Source organism: Benincasa hispida, chromosome 4 (genome assembly GCF_009727055.1).
Source record: "Benincasa hispida cultivar B227 chromosome 4, ASM972705v1, whole genome shotgun sequence".
NCBI classification, from domain to species: domain Eukaryota; kingdom Viridiplantae; phylum Streptophyta; class Magnoliopsida; order Cucurbitales; family Cucurbitaceae; genus Benincasa; species Benincasa hispida.
This window is the reverse complement of record NC_052352.1, coordinates 60,180,592-60,189,945: the sequence shown is the minus strand read 5'-3', so window position 1 is coordinate 60,189,945 and position 9,354 is coordinate 60,180,592. Positions and strand designations below refer to the sequence as shown.

The following is a 9,354-nucleotide window of genomic DNA, read 5'->3' as shown; positions in this document are numbered from 1 at the left end:
GCAAACACCGTCAAATTTCGGATTTAACCTAGCCAGAAAATCATACACTCGATCAGCTTCCTCAATTTTGGAATACTACATCCCATCATGTGTACATTTCCAGATAATCTCACGGCATAAGTCCATTTCTTGCCATAATAAGGACAATTTGTTGAAGTATGACGTTACGTCCATAGCTCCTTGCTTACATTCATGGACTTGTTTGCGTAAGGTATAAAGGCGGGATGCATTCTGCTTCTTCGAATACAACTGTTGTACTGCATCCCAGATGTCTTGGGCAGCCACCATATAAAGTAACGGTCTGCCAATTTGAGGTTCCATGCTACTCACCAGAACTGATCGTAGCAATGAATCTTCTGCTCTCCAGATACGTTCGTGGGGACTGTCGGGTTCAGGTTTGGCTATCTCCCCAGTTAGATAGCCAAATTTCTGTCTTCCTTCCAGAACCATTCTGATGGATTGCAACCAAGAGAAATAATTTTCACCATTCAACTTTTCTCCAATAATAATTCCTGCAGTGTCCTATTGATCCAGATAATAAATTTGTAGCAGGTAAAGAATGGAAAGAGTTTACCGGGTTCTCGGAGCATAGCTATAAATTGGACGACTCCGGTTGAATACTTTTCGAGTTTGTACCAAGAACTGACCCAAAATCCACGAGTTGTTGCTGAAGGAAAAGAAATCTTGTTTTAATCTCATCAGAACACGCCCCATTCACACCTACCAGAGAGTTCGCCGGAAATGCGACCGAACCGACGTCACTGCAGTCAGAGAGGACCAGTCGATCTACCGCCGGAGGTTGCTAGTCAGAGAACCCACTAATGAGGCCGCGGCTAGTCGAGCCAGAAAAGTCGCCGCGGCTTCGAACCCTAGGGCTGTCAACCGATCTGGTGAAGATTACTGGATTCGCGGTGAGATCTCGTCTGGTTTGCGCGAAGGCTACTAGGAGATCGACCAGCCTGTTGTGCGCGAAGGCTGCTGGGAGATCGACCGATCTGGTCGCCGTCGACTGTTCTAGATTTGCGAAAGGTTGGGTTGCAACTAGATCTGTTCGTCGAACATCATCTGCACCTGGGAGATCGACGGATCCACGGCTGAAGTGTGGCTGGGCATTACTCAGATCTGGACACCGATTCTCCTTGGTTGGGCGCGACCCGATCTGTCCGTCGATGGATTGGGTTGTCGTTCCGGCGGCACTCATTTGTTGAAGAAGGCGAGGTAACGCAGTCTCTAGGTATTGTTGGACAGCTTCCTTAATCGTGTCAGCTATCTCAAAATTGGTCGTCGAATGAGACTCATCAATGGTGGCTAGGGTTTCGTCGCCTTGCTCTGATACCATGATGAAAATAAAAGAAGAAGAAGAAGGAGAAAAGAACACACGACTAATTTACGTGGAAAACCCTAGGCCAGGGAGAAAAAACCACAATCAAAACTTATTATTAAGTTATACAGAAATACAGAAAGACTGCTCAAATAAATAGACAGACAGGAAGCCCTAGGCCCATAAAAGAATTACAAAAAAAACCCTAGGGCAAACCAACCATTTTTCGACAATTAATGTATCCAAAATTAGGATTCTTCAACTCATTACAGGCTCCAACATCTTGACCATTCTTTTTGGCTTCCAAACAGATTTCCCTGACTTGTCCCACTAATTTGGCCTATAAACCCAACCCAAGATATTTTAAAAGTTAAGCTTGGCGTGGTTCTCTAGGGAAAAACTACTAGTTAATTCCCAACACAGCCTAACAAGCTTCATATAAGGCCCCTAGTTAGAGAAATAGTAGGATTATTAGTAGAATATTAATATGGTTATTAGGAGGGCATATTAGTAATTAGCCAATAAGTTTGTTAGGGCTTTTTAGTTATAAATAGAGGGAATGGATTGAGAGGAAGGTATGAAGAACTTTGTAGTTGTTTCCTAATTGGGAAATTTGGGAGAGAGTAGCCCTCTCGAAAAGCTATGGTATATTGTAATTTCTTCATGTTATTGCAATATAATTTTATTTTTTAGTCTGTTTGTTTATTCTTTGTGCTCTTGAATTCTTTTGTTAGAAGGTATCCTAACACTTTCACTCATCTCCCAGATCCTCATTTCAATCTATTTGGATCTTTGATAATTGGGTTGAAAATTAGCCTACCCCATACTGAATAGTGGTGATTCATAGAGGTATTCGAATAAGGTTATTTCAACATTGTTCTAATATTGGGTGTTGAAAGTAGGGTTTATGCCCTAGGGGTATTTTTGTCATTTCACTGTACTCTAGGGTTTCCCATTTTTCTATTTAAATGTATAGCCTCTATGTATCCTGTGTATCAAATCTTAATAAGAAAAACTCTTGGTTTTTTCTCCCTTTAGGGTTTTTGATAACTTGTAGAAATACAAGCTATTGTAGTCTTTTACTTAGAATTATGAGGACTAATAAGCAGATTATGCGTCAATAATACCAATAATTCATATGGAAAAGTAAGCTTGCGTCGACCAGCACTAAAAAACCTCGCTAACCCTATATCATGCGTTATACTGAGTCAAAATGTCTATTTTTGTAGCAATTGTAGGAATCGATCGCATGCGTTGATCCCAGACCATCGCAAAGTTGATCGCATGCGTTAATCTTCAAGAAGACAAGTTCATCGCATGGATGTTGCAGCTACAGAGTAATAACCGTGATAGAAGGTTGATCGCAAGGTGGGTGGAATGCGTTGGTACTTCGGAAGAAACAAGCATGAACACATACCTTAGGAGTATCAACAAGATAATGTTGACATTGCCCATACCGCGACAAAGGTAGCAGTGAGTCAGAACGCAATCATCAATGTTGTCGGCGTTTGAGCTCTATAAATAGCACCTTGGATCTTCACTTCAAAGGATCCGAGTTTCTGCCTTAAGGCGGATCCTTGGGATCACAGATGAGAGCATGAGCAGACACTCTTTGAGGATTCTCCACCTCCATAGCCCCTTCCGAGTGACGACCGGAGTTACGCCGAAGATGGAGCTCGAGAGAGACTTCTCCACCATCCATCCATGGCACTACCAACAGCCTTGACGCATTTCAGATGAAAAGCAAGAGAATGTTTTCATCTAGCCTTCCACCTTTCCTCTTATCTCTGTATTGTATTACATTTTGGCTTAAGACATTAATACATTTTGTAATCAATGTATCTCTTAGTTCCTTCAGCTCCATATTCTTCATCTTCTTCTTCTTTATCATCATTTACATTCATCGCTTAGTTGTCAAAGGTAGTCGCATACTCAGTCATGTTGCCTAGAGATAGGACGCATGTAGCAACCCACCGAGAGGTGTGCGTTGCAGGAGTATAGTGAGTTAATCTTCTTCGCTTGGTGTGAGGCGGTAGCAACGCTTGTTTATGAGTCGTCACAATGCTTGTCTATGAGCTACTTAGCCGCAATTAACTGCCTGAGAAGGTGAGTAGTGAAACACACTAAAGCAAAGTAAGTTTTGTTCCTAGACATAGGCAAAATCTTATGCTCGATGCAACCATGCATTATAGAGATATAAGCATGCGGCTGGCCACCGAGAGGTGTGCGATGCATTAGCGTGGTGAGCTGGGATCACTCGAGCGACTTAATATAATGAACCTTGTTATGCGTTAACAGTTGTTGCATCTCTTCCAATTCTCATAGTTAAACTTCCATTGCTCAATCTGTTTAGTTAGGAGTAGGAGTAGCGCATAATCCATTAACTTTTGCTTTTTACTTTTATTCATCGCCTCAAACGCATTACTCGAGCGACTTAATATAATGAACCTTATTATGCGTTAACAGTTGTTGCATCTCTTCCAATTCTCATAGTTAAACTTCCATTGGTCAATCTGTTTAGTTAGGAGTAGGAGCAGCGCATAATCCATTAACTTTTGCTTTTTACTTTTATTCATCGTCTCAAACGCATTACTTCACAAACATTATTGAGTTATAAGTCCCTATCTTCGACCTCAGATCACCCCAATAAACTTGTGTTCTCGTTATACTTAGTGAGAAAGCAAGAGAACTTGTGACAAGAGCGCATGGTCATCGCATACATGCTTAAACGCATATTGTATATTTTCTAGTCCAACGCATGACCATCGACGCATGGAGATCAACGCATAGCATAAGACGCATATTTTTCCTCTCCTTTTCCAACCAACAGTTTTCCACATCCCTGTGTGTGTCCTATTTTTCCTTCTCTCTCTACTTTTTCATCATGGTATAAGAGCAAGGAGATGAAACCCTGGCCACCATTGAGGAAAATCAAACAAGAGAATCACAAGTGCCATCTGGCACCACAACCACGGATATTGTCGTTGTCGTACAGACCGTTGTAGACGATACTTCCAGACGGTCCTTCCTCATCTTCATCAGCCGATTGGAGCAGCCCAACTCGGAGGACAGGTAGCCGACTGGATCAAAAACCAACAAACCCAGCCGACCGATAGGATCAGCCACCAAACGACGGCTACAAAAGCCACGGCGCGCCAGGCGATCGAGAGCCGCAACTTGCCTTAGACGATCGGAAGCCAAGGGGTGGGTGGATCGCAGCTTTGCGCCGACCCTTCCACGAGCAGACACCAGTCGATCGAAAAAAGACGCAACTCATCCGACATCCACCCAGTTAGAGCCTTCTAGACCGGCTCCAGCAGCACGCAGACGTCTGATCGACCCCAGCCGATCGGTTCCAGCGCTGCCATCCCAGCCAACCGTGAACAATTTGACTCGAGACTTGGCTCTTGCCCAGCCGCACCTGGGGTTTTTCCTATTCCAATCGTGATGCCTCCATTCCAGCCGAGTGTGGGCAGCGGTTTCAGCCAAGGAATTCCCGTGGGTGGCAGATTGGAGATGGGTGAATCGTCTTTCGTCATATCCGCAACAGAAACTTGACTATATCCAAGAACAATTCACTCAACTTCAACTCCAGATTAAACAGCAAAATGAGTCAATTCAGCAACAAATGGCTACCCTCGAAGAAGTTCTTGGAGCTACCTCTAATGTCTGATCAGAACTCCCCTCCAGTCTACTAGTTTACTCAAGCAGTTCGGTAACCTCTTTCCTTGCGTTATCTACAGCAAATTTATCCTGGGGCAATAGGAAATTCTGCTAGCTTTATTATAGGAGAGAAATTAAATGGTCATAATTACTTTTCTTGGTCTCAATCCATAAAAATGGCCTTCAAGGGTCGTCATAAATTCGGATATCTAACGGGCAAGATACCGAAACCAAGACTGGGTGACCCTCAAGAATGTATGTGGAAAGGAGAAGACTCCTTACTTCGATCTATTTTAGTAGGGAGTATGGAGCCTCAAATTGGCAAACCCTTACTATATACTACCACTGCACGAAAGATTTGAGAAGCTGTCCAAAAGTTGTACTCCAAACGACAGAATGCTTCCCAACTCTATACTTTACGCAAACAAGTCCCTGAATGCAAGCAGGGAACGATGGACGTTACAGTGTACTTCAACAAGCTCTCTTATCTGGCATGAAATGGACCTATATCATGAGATGGTTTGGAATTATCTGTGTGGGGGAGTCTTACATTACCGGTTTGAGGAGACCAACCAAGTTTAAGACTTTCTAGCGGGGCTGAATTCTAAGTTCGACACGGTACGGAGTCAGATACTGGGAACCCATCCGATATCATCCCTGATGGAAGTTTGCTCTAAAATTCGCCTCGAGGAAGACAGGTCCAGTGCTATGAATAATACACTGATTTCGCTAACTGACTTTGCTACATTTAAAACGTCAGGTCCTATCAATGATAATGGCAAGCCAACTCCAGTATGTGAACACTGCAAAAAACCCTGACACACCAAAGACCAGTGTTGGAAGTTGCATGATCGTCCATCTAATGGTAAACGGCATCAGTCAGGTTTTGGACAAGCACTGACAAGTGAATCAGCAACCGGAGGTCCTCAACCTCAGAATCAGGAAATCAACCAGAGTAACTCTAGTACATTGTGTGCGAGTGCGACCGCCCAATCCAGTACTCTTCAATCTTTTGGTCTTGTTAGTATAACTGGTAGCAAGCCGTGGATTCTAGATTCAAGGGCTACAAATCACTTAACTGGCTCTTCCGACCAATTTCTTTCGTATCATCCAAGTGCTGAGAATGAAAGAATTAGAATCGTTGATGGGTCCTTTGCTCCTGTGGCTGGGAAAGGTCATTTGTCCCCCGTTGAGGGTTTGGTTCTTCAAGATGTGTTGCATGTTCCTAAAATCTCTTATAATCTATTTTCTATTAGCAAGATTATAAGAGATTTGAGATGTCGAGTTACTTTCTCACCTGATGTTGTTGTTTTTCAAGACCTGAACTCGGGGATGACGATTAGCACTGCCCGGCATGATGGGGGGCTCTATTTCCTTACTGAAGATGCTTCTTCTAGGATATGTGATAGGACTAGTTTACTTTCATCATGTTTTTCTACCTCTGAAACTGATTATATGTTATGGCACTATCGTCTTGGACATCCTAGTTTTCATTATATGAAATATTTGTTTCCTCATCTATTTCGCACTGTTAATCTGTCTAACTTGAATTGTGATGTGTGCATCCAAGCTAAACAACCTCGTGTCTCGCTAAAACCTTAGCCTTATAAGCCTTCAAGACCATTCACCCTCTTCCATAGTGATGTTTGGGGTCCGTCACCTATTACTACTGCCACTGGCAAACGGTGGTTTGTAACCTTCATTGATGACCACACTAGATTAACTTAGGTTTTTCTTCTCACCGATAAGTCTGAAGTCACGTCGATTCTCAAACAGTTCTACAATTCTGTAGAAACCCGATTCAATGCAAAGATCGCTATCCTTCGAAGTGACAATGGTTGGGAGTTTTAATAATTCTTTTAGGAAATCCTTAGCCTCTAAAGGAATTGTCCATCATAGTTCATGTGCGTATACTCCTCAACAAAATGAAGTAGCTGAACGGAAAAACCGTCACCTTATCGAAGTTGCTCGATCCCTTATGTTGTCAACCTCACTTCCATCCTATTTATGTGGAGATGTTGTTCTAATAGCAGCTCATTTGATAAGCCGAATGTCTTCCTAAGTCTTAAAGTTCCAAACCCCCTTAGACTGTTTCAAAGAGTCCCATCCTGATAATCGGCTTATCCTTGATGTTCCACTTCGGGTGTTTGGGTGTGTTGTGCTCGTCCATACCCATGGTCCTAGTCGAACCAAGTTTACCCCCGTGCTTAGAAATGTGTTTTTGTGGGATGTCCTCTTCATCAACATGGGTACAAATGTTACCACCCTTCCTCACGGAAATATTTTTGTCTCAATGGACGTGAAATTTCTCGAATATCAACCCTTCTTTCCCATTAGTCCTCTTCAGGGTGAGAGTACTAGTGAAGAGACTAATTGGGGTTCAAGTCTATCAGATTTATCTGAACCTATTCCTGACATAAGTATCAACGAACCCATTCTGCCTACCAAACAAGTCCCATGGATCACATACTATAGGAGGAATCTCAGGAAGGAAATAGCGCCGCCTGTTACTTCTTCGGCTCCAGTCCATGAGTCAGAACGGGTGTCAGTTCCAAGTACTAGTAATCCTATCCCTGATAATGGTAACATTTGTGATGAAAATGATGCTAATGTTGAAAATGATATAAGTAAAGATAGAGAAAATGGTGACAGCACCAACGACTGTACTGAGAATACGATTGATACAAATGATGGTAGTGGTGAAAAATCTGTTCCAGCAAAGAACATTGTTGAAGGTGAAAGAGATCCCTTAGAAGATAAGAAGCATGAGCAGAAGGCTGAATGCAGTGGGAAGTCAGAGGAGAAGAAAGACCATGATGCCTCTCTTGACCTTCCTATTGTCTTAAGAAAAGGTACAAGATCTTACACGAAGTATCCATTGCAGCAACTTGTCTCCCATGTTCAAAGCCCTCACTACGAGCCTAGACACAGTTACAATACCAAGCAATATACATGCAGCGATGGAGATTCCCGAATGGAGAACTGCAGTCATGGAGGAAATGTGGGCATTTGAGAAAAACAACACTTGGGACCAGGTTACCCTTCCAAAGGGGCACAAGGCAGTTGGGTGCAAGTGGGTGTTCACCGTTAAATATAAGCCTGATGGAATGATTGACAGGTACAAGGCCAGATTGGTTGCCAGAGGCTTCACTCAGACCTTCGAAATAAGTCAAACATTGTTCGTGTTCTTCTCTCAGTTGCAGTTAACAAAGACTGACCTCTCCACCAGTTTGATGTGAAGAATGCCTTTCTTAATGGAGAATTAGAAGAAGTTTACATGAGTCCTCCACCAGGGTTCGAGAAACAGTCCAATCATTGAGTATGAAAACTGAGGAAGTCATTGTATGAAACAGTCTCCGAGAGCCTAATTTGCAGATTCATTACCTTTCTTAAATCACAAAGGTACAGTCAGGGGCACTCAGATCACACCCTCTTTACGAAGAAATAGGTATTAGGAAAATTGCAGTTCTGATTGTGTATGTAGATGACATTGTCATTTTAGGTCATGATGCTTTAGAAATTGACAGATTGAAGAGGAAAATGGCTGAGAAATTTGAAATTAAGGATTTCGAATAATTTAGGTACTTTCTCGGAATGGAAGTGGCTCGAAAGAAGGGATTCTAGTTTCTCAATGAAAATATACTCTGGATTTACTTAAGGAGACAGATATGACAGGCTGTAAACCAGTGGATACTCCTGTGGAAGTTAATGCTAAACTCAATAACTTGAGTAACAGTGTTCCAGTTAACAAGGAGAGATATAAGTGGCTTGTTGGGAAACTAATCTATCTCTCTCATACCAGACCAGACATTTCATATGCGGTCAATGTAGTTAGTCAGTTTATGCAATCTCCTTACAAAGAACATATGAGAGCAGTGGAGTGCATCCTAGGTATTTAAAAACCTCTCCGGGCACAGGGTTGATGTTCAGGAAGTCTGACAGACGATGCATCAAGGCATACACGATGTTGATTAGGCAGGCTCTGTGGTAGACAGAAAATCGACATCTGGATACTGTACCTTCGTGTGTTGTAACCTTGTTACGTGGAGGAGTAAGAAACAGGGTGTTGTTACCAGAAGCAGTGTCGAGGCTGAATACAGGCCATGAGTCTGGGAATATGTGAGGAAATTTGGCTGAAAAAAGTCCTATGTGATCTTGATCAAGATAATGACGGTCCGACGAAACTCTACTATGATAATAAAGCCGCAATAAGTATCACGAACAACCCAGTGCAACATGACAGAATGAAGCATGTGGAAATTGATAGGCACTTTATCAAGGAGAGACTTGACAATGGCAACATTTGTATTCCTTATATTCCTTCTAGTCAACAAATAGCAGATGTTCGTATAAAAGGGCTTCCCGGACAG

General features: G+C 42.5%; 1 protein-coding gene across 2 annotated transcripts in view; it reads right to left on the bottom strand.

Annotated features, from left to right (window-relative positions):
* The window catches only part of LOC120075414 (DNA mismatch repair protein MLH1-like), a 35,147-nt gene that overhangs the window by 10,116 nt on the left and 15,677 nt on the right, over window positions 1-9,354 (bottom strand). The gene's annotated exons all lie outside the window — the stretch shown is intronic.